Source organism: Rattus norvegicus, chromosome 2, assembly GCF_036323735.1.
Source record: "Rattus norvegicus strain BN/NHsdMcwi chromosome 2, GRCr8, whole genome shotgun sequence".
In the NCBI taxonomy this organism is placed as follows: Eukaryota; Metazoa; Chordata; class Mammalia; order Rodentia; family Muridae; genus Rattus; species Rattus norvegicus.
The window spans coordinates 143,695,524-143,707,699 of NC_086020.1; the positions used below are offsets into that span (position 1 = coordinate 143,695,524).

Here is a 12,176-nt window from a genome sequence, read left to right on the forward strand (position 1 = left end):
TTCTGCTAGTTTCTCTATGTTTCCATTTAATTTCTGTTTCCATGGTCTGTCCATTGATAAAAGTGGGGTGTTGAAATCTCCTAGTATTATTGTGTGAGGTACAATGTGTGCTTTGAGTTTTAGTAAGGTTTATTTTATGAATGTAGGTGCCCTTGCATTTGGAGCATAGATATTTAGGATTGAGAGTTCATCTTGGTGGATTTTTCCATTGATGAATATAAAGTGTCCTTCCTCATCTTTTTTGATCACTTTTGGTTGAAAATAAATTTTATTTGATATTAGAATGGCAACTCCAGCTTGTTTCTTTGGGCCATTTGCTTGGAAAGTTGTTTTCTAGCCATTTACTCTGAGGTAGTGGCTGTCTTTGTCTCAGAGGTGTGTTTCCTGTATGCAGCAAAATTCTGGGTCTTCTTTACATATCCAGTCTGTTAGTCTATTTCTTTTTATTGGAGAATTGAGTCCATTAATGTTAAGAGATATTAAGGAATAGTGATCATCAATTCCTGCTCTTTTCGTTGTTATAGGGAAATTATATTTTTGTGTCTCTCTTTTGGTTTCATTGAAAGGTGATTATATTCTTGCTTTCTGTATGGTAAGAAAATAATCTCTGTATTTGTGTTGGAGTTTTCCATCTATTATCCTTTGTAGGTCTGGATTGGTAGAAAAATTCTGTGTAAATTTGGTTTTGTCATGGAATATCTTGGTTTCTCCATCTATTTTAATTAAAACTTTTGCTGGATATAGTAGCCTGGGCTGGCATTTTTGCTCTCTTATGGTCTGTATGACATCTGTCCAGGACCTTCTGACTTTCATAGTCTCTGGTGAGAAGTCTGGTGTAATTCTTATAGGTCTGCCTTTATATGTCACTTGACCTTTTCCCCTTACTGCTTTTAATATTCTTTCTTTGTTTTGTACATTTGATGTTTTAACTATTATGTGACAGGAAGAATTTCTCTTCTGGTCCAATCTATTTGGAGTTCTGTAGGCTTCTTGTATATTTATGGGCATCTCTTTCTTTAGATTAGGGAAGTTTTCTTCTATAATTTTGTTGAAAATATTTACTGGCCCTTTAAGTTGGAAGTCTTCATTCTCTTCTATACCTGTTTTCCTTAGGTTTGATCTTGTCATTGTGTCCTGAATTTCCTGGATGTTTTGGGCTAGGAGCTTTTTGGGTTTTACGTTATCTTTGATAGTTGTGTCGATGCATTCTGTTGTATCTTCTGCCCCTGAGATTCTCTCTTCTATCTCTTGTATTCTGTTTGTGATGCTTGTATCAATGACTCCTTTTCTCTTCCTTAGGTTTTCTTTCTCCAGGGTTGTCTTCCTTTGTGCTTTCTTTATTGTTTCTATTTCCATTTTTAAATCCTGGATGGTTTTGTTTAATTCCTTCACTTGTTTGGTTGTATTTTCCTGAAGTTCTTTCAGGGATTTTTGTGTTTCCTCTTTAAGGGCTTCTACTTGTTCTGCCCTGCAGTTCTTTAAGGGAGTTATTTGGGTCCCTCTTAAAGTCTTCCATCATTGTCATAAAATGTGATTTTTAAATCTAAATCTTGCTTTTTCCTTGTCTTTGGATATCCAGTATTTTCTTCAGTTGGAGAACTGGGCTCTGATGATGCGAAAAGTCTTGGTTTCTGTTGCTTAGGTTCCTGTGCTTGCCTCTAGCTACTGGGTTGTCGCTAGTGTTTGCTTGTCTTGCTGTTTCTGAGAGTCTCTTGATCCTCCTGTAGGTCCTGTGTCAGCACTTCTGTAGAACTGTTTTCCTTTTTCTTTCAGCCTTTTCTGAGAACAGGTACTCTGATCTCAGGTGTGTAGGCACTCCTGGTGACTATCTTTTGGCTCTAGCTGTGGGCTGGAAGCAGAAGGGTCCTGCCCCTGATTGCTCCTAGGTCCTTGTACCCTGGGAGCTCACTGGGCACTAGTCAATTCCCTCTTGGGTTTGGAATGTGGTCACAGGGTAGTCTCCTCTGATTTCTCAGGAGTGTCAGAACTTCTGAGGGTTTAGCTCTCTCCCCCCACAGGATTTGGGTACAAGGAGCTGTTTAGCAGGAAGCAGTTCAGTTCTGGGCACAGACCAGAACCACAGGTACCAGTGGCTGACTGTTCCTATATTCCTGTATCCAGAGGTACTATGCAGTTTCCCTTTGGACCAGAGGATATGGGCAGAGGTGTGCAGAAGTGGCAGTCTGTCCTCCAGTCTCAGGATGTCTGCACTTCTGGGTGTTCAGCTCTCTTCCTCCATGGGATTTGGATGCAGGAAACTGTGGAATTTTATCAGTTCAGTTCCAGGCAGAGCCAGAAACAGGAAGTGCCCTGACCCAGAGGACTTCTGCCTCTGGTGTCCTGAATCCACCAGGCAGATCACTTGGAGCAGAAAAGAGGGTCTTACCTCTGCTTTCAGTTGTGTACCAACTCTTAGTGACTGTCTTTCAGCTCTAGGCACTGGCAGGAATCAGAAGGATCCTGCCCCTGATTGCTTCTAGGTCCTTGTGCCCAGGGAGCACAGTTGGCACTTGGCAATTCCCTCTTTGGACAGGAATGTGGGAAGAGTGTAGTCTCCTCTGATTTCTCAGGAGTATCCACACTTCTGAGGGTCCAGCTTTCTCTCCCACAGGCAGCTGTTTGGTCGGTTCCGTTCAGTCCTGGGCACAAACCAGAACCACAGTACCAGTGGCTGGCTGTTCCTATATTCCTGTGTCCAGAGGCACTGTGCAGTTTCCCCTTGGACCAGGGATATGGGCAGAGGTGTGCAGAAGTGGCAATCTGTCCTGCGGTTTCAGGATGTCTGCACATCTGGGTGTTCAGTTCTCTTTCTCACGAGATTTGGGTGCAGGGAACTGTGGGATGGTATCAGTTCAGTTCTGGGCCCATTTTAGGCTTATTAGAGCCCAACAACTAAACGTTCTAAATAACCATGGAATATGGGGAATAGAGCCACCACTTTTTGTCAAGTACCTCTAGAGTTAGTTTGGAGTGCAGTCACCAAACTTGCTTACATAAAGAAAAAAGTAGATACATATGATTTGATTTTAGGAATGGTTTCTGGAACACAAGATTTGGACAAGAGATTTGGATGACTGTAGAAGACTCTCAGGGAATCACAGGACTAGAGAGGGTAGATTTTTATGTCTATGGAGAAATGAAAGAAAATAATTTTGAACAAGACAGAATTCAGAACACCTGGGGATCCCACCTCCTCACACTCTGATATTTTGTTATTATGAAAGGGGCACTTTATAACAAAGGCAATGTGCTTTGGGTTAATATAAAAATAGAGAGACAGGGGTTGGGGATTTAGCTCAGTGGTAGAGCGCTTGCCTAGCAAGCACAAGGCCTTGGGTTTGGTCCCCAGCTCTGAAAAAAGAAAAGAAAAGAAAAAAAGAAAAAATAGAGAGACATTCTTAGCCATTATCTTTTCTAATACAGAACCAACATGAACCTTATGAAAATCCGGGATCTTCAACTGAGAAAAGATTGATGCAGTTGCTGCATAGACTGTGAACCAGTGCTGCTAATAAGCCAAGAAATGGGGTTACTACCTTCACTCAGGAGTGAAAGATATTTCTAACTAGGTGTGTGAGATTTTCATCTAGAAATAGACTAGTCGCTGACTAGATGAGAGCGTTTTACTTTACCTATCAAAGTTGAGCTGTTCCGATACTCTCATTTACCTTACCCATATAATTTTTGTTTAACTGACTCAGTTGAACATTGTTAATGAAAGAAACATGGTAAAGAAACATTTTAATTGTTTTTAAAATAAAGTGAGAATGTTTTCCAGATTCTTTTAATGTCAAAGAAATGAATAGGAGCATGTCAGAGACTTTCTTTTGAAGAGTTTTTTCAATAATACCATTAGATTGAATATGGTATTGCTATCTTCACAATAGCAATAGGTAGTAAATTTTCTTGTCTGTATAATGCCAGGGAATTTCAAAGAAATAGACAAAGTTACATTACGCAAAGACTGGCTCCAGATATTTGAGGAAAATAATACAAAAATTTAAATGTGATTTTGTAAAATCTACACTGTGGTACCTTTTACTCAAAGTAAGAATATGATTTGTTTCTCAAACTTCAGTAAGAATAAAAACTATGTAAATATTAAAATGCTTCAGTGATAGGTGAAGTTACTTAAATTCTAATAAAGTTTCTTAAAACATCATAGTTAAATAAATGATTCTATGTCCAAATATATTCTATCACATTACCAAGGTATCAGATGGATAGAGCTTTGGGACAAAATAAGTAGAGGACAACAAGTACAAAATTTCATGTTTTTATTTTGCATTATAATTTGTTCAAATTGATTTTACAAGAACAAGATTCATGTCCACTTACTCATAGATCGTTTTTTCCTTTTCCTTTTTTAAAAAAATACTTTTTGAGAATTTAATATACAATGTTTACATCATTTCTATCTCTCTCCCTCAACTTCTCCTGTGTCTTCCACCCTACCTTGATTTCATGATATATATATATATATATATATATATATATATATATATATATATAAAGTTTACTAAGACCAATTAGTGCTGCCCATGTGTGCATGTGTTTAGCATTTATCCCTACACTGGCTAACATGTAAGGCGCTCTTCCTTGGATAAAGTTGGTTCTCCAGCTCTCAGAAACCATAGATTGCCTGTGTCTTCGTTTAGGAGTGGAATCTTGTGTTCTCCTATTGGCACATAGACTGGTGTGATTATTGTGTAGACCTTGAGCAGGCAATCATATTGTTAAAACTTTATAGGTAACCGGCAGTGGTGGTCCACACCTTTAATTCAGAAGGCAGAGGAAGTAGATTTCGATGAGTTTGAGAATAATCTGGTCTAAAGATTGAGTTCCAGAGTTACACAGAGAAACCCTATCTCAAAAAGAAATGTTTATGGGTACAACATTACTGCCCTGTATAAGAATACATTATCTGTCAGCTGGTGTCCTGGTTCTCTGGCTCTTAGATCATTATGTCCTCTTCTCTGATGTTCCTTGATCCTCAGGTATAAAGGTTTGTGTTCTAGATGTTCCTACTAGGGGTGGGAACCCTATGGTTACTGCTTCCCTTCATTTTAAGGGGTTGTAGCTCTGTAGTAGCTTCCACCTACTGCAAAAATAAGCTTATTTGGTGGGAGGTAAACATTACACTTATCTGTGGGTATAATAAGAAATATTTAGAATACAATTGGAAGCTCTATTGATTTAGGAAGGTGGAAGTTGTCATTGTCCTCTAAGACCTATAGTCTCCTCATGGGTAGTTGGTGAGGTTTACAGAACCAGGCCTGAGTCCTTCCTGTCTTGCAAACATTAGCTCTCTAATTGGGACATAAGTCCAATAGGCAGTGCTGGTTGCACCCAAGATGTTAGTGACTGATTGCATAACTGAGGATAACTTTCTTAGCTGGCCATTGTTGTGGTTTACAGGCTTCTGATGAGTTCCTTCTAATACTAGAAAGTTAGACCATAGGGAGGAGGAGGTTTGGAAGTTAGTACCAGATTGAATAGTATCTTCAGCAATAGGACACAGGTGCTATAAAGACAGAGAGGTGAGGTAGAAAAGGAAAGATAATGTTAAGAACGGTTGTAAAGCCAAACAGAAACATATTGTTTTATAAGTATACCTTACTTCATTTAAAAAGTATGCTTGTCTACATAAAATGATAACGCTCCTCCCAGGAACCATGAACTAGTTAACAAAAATGTTAATACCAGTTAAGGGACACTTTTCTTTGAATTTTTGATCAGGAGGTGTTGAAGAGACTCCCCCAAACAATATATGCTATTCTCATTGCCTTTGGTTTCCTCTCAGAGATTAAAGGTTAGACCATCTCTTAAAAAAATAAATAAATGGCGTTTGCAGCTAACCCGGATCCGAAGTAAGAGAGGTCCCGTAACGGGACAACTAAGAGCCAGATTTCTCTAGTCGCGCAGCTACCACAGCACCATGTCGTCCCTGGCATCCACCCCAAGTCGCCGCAGCAGCCTACGCGGACGAGTCACCCCAACCCAGTCCCTTCGAAGTGAGGAAAGCCGATCATCTCCCAGTCTGAGACGTAGAGGCGAAGATTCTTCCACCGGAGAGTTGCTGCCAATGCCCACCTCACCAGGAGCAGACCTGCAGAGCCCAGCTGCACAGAATGCCTTGTTTTCCAGCCCTCCTCAGATGGATTCTTCAGCTATTCCTTTGGAATTTGATGTTAGCTCGCCATTGACATATGGCACTCCCAGCTCTCGAGTGGAAGGAACCCCAAGAAGTGGGGCGAGAGGCACACCCATGAGGCAGAGGCCAGACCTGGGCTCAGCACGAAAGGGTTTGCAGGTGGATCTGCAGTCTGATGGAGCAGAAGACACAGTAGCGAGTGAACAGTCTCTAGGCCAAAAGCTTGTGATTTGGGGAACAGACGTGAATGTGGTGACATGCAAAGAACATTTTCAGAGATTCCTTCAATGGTTTACTGATCCTCTGGCCAAAGAAGAAGAAAATGTTGGCATAGATATTATGCAACCTTTGTACATGCAACGACTTGGAGCGATTAATATTACAGGAGAGCCATTTTTAAATGTGAACTGTGAACACATAAAATCATTTGGCAAAAACTTGTATAGACAGTTCATCTCCTACCCACAGGAGGTTATACCAACCTTTGACATGGCTGTCAATGAGATCTTCTTTGACCGTTATCCTGACTCTGTCTTAGAACGTCAGATTCAAGTCAGACCTTTTAATGCATTGAAGACAAAGAGTATGAGAAACTTGAATCCAGAAGACATTGACCAGCTCATCACCATCAGTGGCACGGTCATCAGAACGTCACAGCTGATTCCCGAGATGCAGGAGGCCTTTTTCCAGTGCCAAGTCTGTGCCCATACCACCCGGGTAGAGATGGACCGAGGCCGAATTGCTGAGCCCTGCACTTACGTACACTGCCACACTACCCACAGTATGGCACTGATCCACAACCGTTCACTATTCTCTGACAAGCAGATGATCAAGCTTCAAGAGTCTCCTGAAGATATGCCTGCTGGGCAGACACCTCACACTGTTGTCCTTTTTGCCCACAACGATCTTGTAGACAAGGTTCAGCCAGGGGACAGAGTGAATGTCACAGGCATATATCGAGCAGTACCTATTCGAGTTAATCCAAGAGTGAGCAACGTGAAGTCTGTCTATAAAACCCGCATTGATGTCATCCATTATCGGAAAACGGATGCAAAACGTCTGCATGGCCTTGATGAAGAAGCAGAACAGAAACTTTTTTCAGAGAAACATGTGAAATTGCTTAAGGAACTTTCCAGGAAGCCAGATATTTATGAGCGGCTTGCTTCAGCCTTGGCTCCCAGCATTTATGAACATGAAGATATAAAAAAGGGAATCCTACTTCAACTCTTTGGTGGAACAAGGAAGGATTTCAGTCACACTGGAAGGGGTAAATTCCGTGCTGAGATTAACATCCTTCTGTGTGGTGACCCTGGCACCAGCAAGTCCCAGCTGCTACAGTATGTATACAACCTGGTTCCCAGAGGCCAGTACACGTCTGGAAAAGGCTCCAGTGCAGTTGGCCTCACAGCCTATGTGATGAAAGACCCTGAGACCAGGCAGCTTGTCCTCCAGACAGGTGCCCTTGTACTGAGTGACAATCGCATATGTTGCATCGATGAGTTTGACAAAATGAATGAAAGCACAAGGTCCGTGCTGCATGAGGTCATAGAACAGCAGACTCTGTCCATTGCAAAGGCTGGGGTCATCTGTCAGCTCAATGCACACACCTCTGTCCTGGCAGCAGCAAACCCTATTGAGTCCCAGTGGAACCCTAAAAAAACGACCATTGAAAATATCCAACTACCACACACACTGTTGTCAAGGTTTGATCTCATTTTCCTCATGCTAGACCCTCAAGATGAGGCGTATGACCGTCACCTAGCCCACCACCTGGTTTCATTGTACTACCAAAGTGAGGAGCAGGTGGAGCAGGAGTTCCTGGACATGGCAGTGCTGAAAGACTACATTGCCTATGCACATAGTACCATCATGCCCCGGCTGAGTGAGGAGGCCAGCCAGGCTCTCATTGAGGCTTATGTAAACATGAGGAAGATCGGGAGTAGCCGGGGGATGGTTTCTGCTTACCCTTGACAGCTAGAGTCATTAATTCGCTTAGCAGAAGCCCATGCTAAAGTAAGATTTTCAGACAAAGTTGAAGCAATCGATGTGGAAGAGGCAAAACACCTTCACCGGGAGGCTCTGAAGCAGTTTGCCACTGACCCTCGCACTGGCATTGTGGACATATCTATTCTTACTACAGGAATGAGTGCCACTTCTCGTAAACGGAAAGAAGAATTAGCTGAAGCATTGAGAAAACTTATTTTATCTAAGGGTAAAACACCAGCCTTAAAGTACCAACAGCTATTTGAGGATATTCGGGGACAATCTGACACAGCAATTACCAAGGACATGTTTGAAGAGGCCCTGCGTGCTTTGGCTGATGATGATTTCCTAACAGTGACTGGGAAGACTGTCCGCCTACTCTGAGCTGCATGGTCCTTGGACTAGAGTCAGTCACTATTGTTACTGATGCAAATGGAGTCTGAAAGGCAGTATTCCACTATATAAACATTTTCTATAGGGATGTGTTTCGGTAGTAAATGTATGTTTTCACCTTTAAATTTTAAATTATATCAGCATATACAGGAGAGGTTATATGTTCAATATGCCATAATTTTTAAGCAGCTTGCTTCTCACCTGTTTAAATGCAGAGAGCCTAAGCCCAGTTTTGGAGTTTTGTTTTGTTTTTAGTCTGGGGGCTTTACCTTTGTTGTGCTGCAGGGCTGGGGGTAGAGCTAAGAGTACCATGCATGCTGTATGTCTAATTATGTGCGTGGAGGTAACAAATTGGCTGAGATACATCCTTTATTGTGATGTGAAGGACTAAGGATTTTATAGCACCTGGACTTAACTTTCTTTATAGAGAATTTTCCCCCTATTATTAGAACAAAAATATGCTTGAAAAATTATTAGATCAAGTTGCCTTCTGTTTTTTCCTAATATGTAAAACATTTTCCTAAATAAATGATAGAAAAGTAAAAAAATAAATAAATAAATAAAATAAAAACCAAAAACAAACAAACAAAAAACTGACAATAGATGTTACCCTGGGTAGAAAATACTGATGGGAGGGTCTTTGATATTTGAGATTTTTACGTATCAGTGCTTGTATTTTGTTCATATTCTCTTACTAACTCTCCTCAGTTCTCAGCTCTAACTCCATCCCCTCCCAACTTTACCCCCCCCCACACACACACACATTGAGTCCAATTTGTGCTGTTCATGTATTCATGGGGTCATCCTCTGTAGTACATTTGAACTACCAGAGGCTAGACTATTAAAGAAAAATGACTCTGCCTCCCCTAGAAGGCTTAGTTAGGAGTTGTGCTGAAGATTTCCATTCAAATATATATGTATATGTATGTGTATGTGTTATATTAGTATATATATATATATATATATATATTGCTTTTTAAAATTTGTTTCAAGTTGTTTTTTATACTTTAATTAGCCCCTCAAATTTCTTTACCTTGTCTTTTCTTTGTGGTTTTGATTTCCAGTGAGGTGCAAATTGAAACTAGTCTTGCAGATGTTAAAACTCCTTACGGCTTTTGGGTTTGTTTTGCTTTTTAACTTCAAAGCCCTGACACCCTTTCATAGGATAGCGTGCTGAAATTGTAATTGTTAACCCTGATACTCTGAGCACTTTCACTATGAATACTGGGAAACATTTTGCCTATGTCACAAGTAAAGTGAAAGTAAGTCGATGAAGATACATACCGAAAGTCACTTATCAACGATATCAACACGTTATGAATTGCGTAATTGTTTTTTAAATACTCAAACAATATATTCCCAGGCACGTGCTCGTTACAGTGCAATGTCTCCAGCTGCATGAATATCTTCCATTCCCTACAGATGTGATAGAAGTAAATAACCTCCAACATCTGGATAATTAGAAAAGTATAATTATGAAGCAAAGAATTTCTAGTCGTTTTACTTTTGTAAGTACCATATATTTGTTTGAAAGTATGTTATATAATTTGCATAGTAACTATGTTTAATTCCTAAAAATTTAGCTGTCATCTCTTATGATCTGGTGGGAGTCAGTTCCAGCTTTCTACGGCTTCTGTAGGAAGAGAAGGCTTTGTGGTAGAGCATTCCAGAATATTTCCATATAATGATGCATGTTATGGATTAATTTCAGCAAAAAGCATAAATATTTAGTTAATGAAGGATATGCTGACTCTTTCCTAAATGAAAACAGAGCCTAATTCTTATGCGTCATAAATTAAATCTCTACAACAAGCATTTGTGAAAGGGAAGGCACTAATGTTCTTTTTAGTTTAAATACATGGTTTAATAATTTAAGCCTTTGTGTTCTGAGTTCTGTCTTTGTGCCTCAGGCAAATACTAGTCCCCAGCAAGACTTCCTTCTCCAAAAGCACAATAAATAATTATATTTTTGTAAGATGACCATGAAGATATGAAATAATATTGGTGGTTCAATAAAAATAGCTCAACACTCTCCGCAGGTGCTAGAACAAGCAAGTTTTAATTTACCACATTATATAGACTAGCTTTTCATTAATTAAACACAGCTAGGCTCTGGGGGTAGAAGTTACTTTAATTGAGAAAATGCCCTTCCTCAGATGGGCCTGTAGGCACTTTCTTGATTGTGATTGATGTGGGAGAGTCCATTGCACTGTAGGTGGTGCCATTCTTGGGCAAGTAGTCCTTAGTTTTACAAAAAGCAAGGTGAATGCTCCATGGAGACATGGTCTCTGCCTCTATGTTCCTGCCAAGCTTGAAATCATGGTTTGGCTTCCCTTAATGATGGGCTATGATTAGGATGTGCAAGCCAAATAAAACCTCTCCTCTCCAAGTTGCTGTTGATCATAACAATAGAAAATAAATAGAATATGTGTAATAAAATTCTACTCTACAAGGAAAGGAGTTTTACACATGCATTGTATTAATAAACATGTAAAATATTAAGCTAAAGAAGCCAGCCTATATACTGTACAAATCATTTTTATAAAATTCAAACTAATGTCGGGTAACAAGAAGCTTATTGCTAGGTGTCGAAGGGATCATGAAAGGATGAATAATTACAAGAAAACAAAGACATTCAGAAACAATAGGAATGTTTGCTATTTTGGTCATAGAGATGGCTCCATGTTTTGCATGTGTCAAAATTCATCTGATATTATGTACAATATATTATGCCATACAAATATATATGTGTATGTTTATATAGGATATCTGTCTATATGCATTGTGTTTATGTATGTATATATGTATGCATGTATGTATGTATGTATGTCTATATTACTATGAGTCCAGAGTGAATATTCATTCAAGAAAGTATTAAAAGCTGTTGAAATCCTCTACTATTATTGTGTAAGGTGCAATGTGTGCTTTGAGCTTTAGTAAGGGGAATTTATGAATGTAGGTGCCCTTGTATTTGGAGCATAGACATTTAGGATTGAGAGTTCATCTTGGTGGATTTTTCTTTTGATGAATATGAAGTGTCCTTCCTTATCTTTTTTATAACATTTGGTTGAGAGTCGATTTTATGTGATATTAGAATGGCAACTCCAGCTTGTTTCTTCAGATCATTTGCTTGGAAAGTTATTTTCCAGCCTTTTACTCTGAGGTAGTGTCTGTCTTTGTCTCTGAGGTGTGTTTTCTGTATGCAGCAAAATGCTGGGTCCTCTTTACGTATCCAGTCTGTTAGTCTATGTCTTTTTATTGGGGAATTGGGTCCATTGATGTTAAGAGATATTAAGGAATAATGATTATCAATTCCTGTTGTTTTCGTTGTTATATGGGGAATTATATTTGTGTGTCTCTCTTTTGGTTTTATTGCAAGGAGACTATATTCTTGCTTTCTGTATGGTGTAGTTCCCTTGTGTTGGAGTTTTCCATCTATTATATAGGAGTCTGGGCTGGCATTTGTGTTCTCTTAGGATCTCTATGACATCTTCCCAGGATCTTCTGGCTTTCATAGTCTCTGGTGAGCAGTTTGGTGTAATTCTGATAGGTCTGCCTTTATATGTTACTTGACCTTTTTCCCTTACTGCTTTTAAAATTCTTTCTTTGTTTTCTGCATTTGATGTTTTGACTATTATGTGATGGT

At 39.6% G+C, this 12,176-nt stretch overlaps 1 pseudogene; it reads left to right on the forward strand.

The window, feature by feature from the left end:
- Positions 1-816: 816 nt before the first annotated feature.
- Positions 817-9,123, forward strand: Mcm4-ps1 (minichromosome maintenance complex component 4, pseudogene 1; annotated as a pseudogene).
- Positions 9,124-12,176: the final 3,053 nt, after the last annotated feature.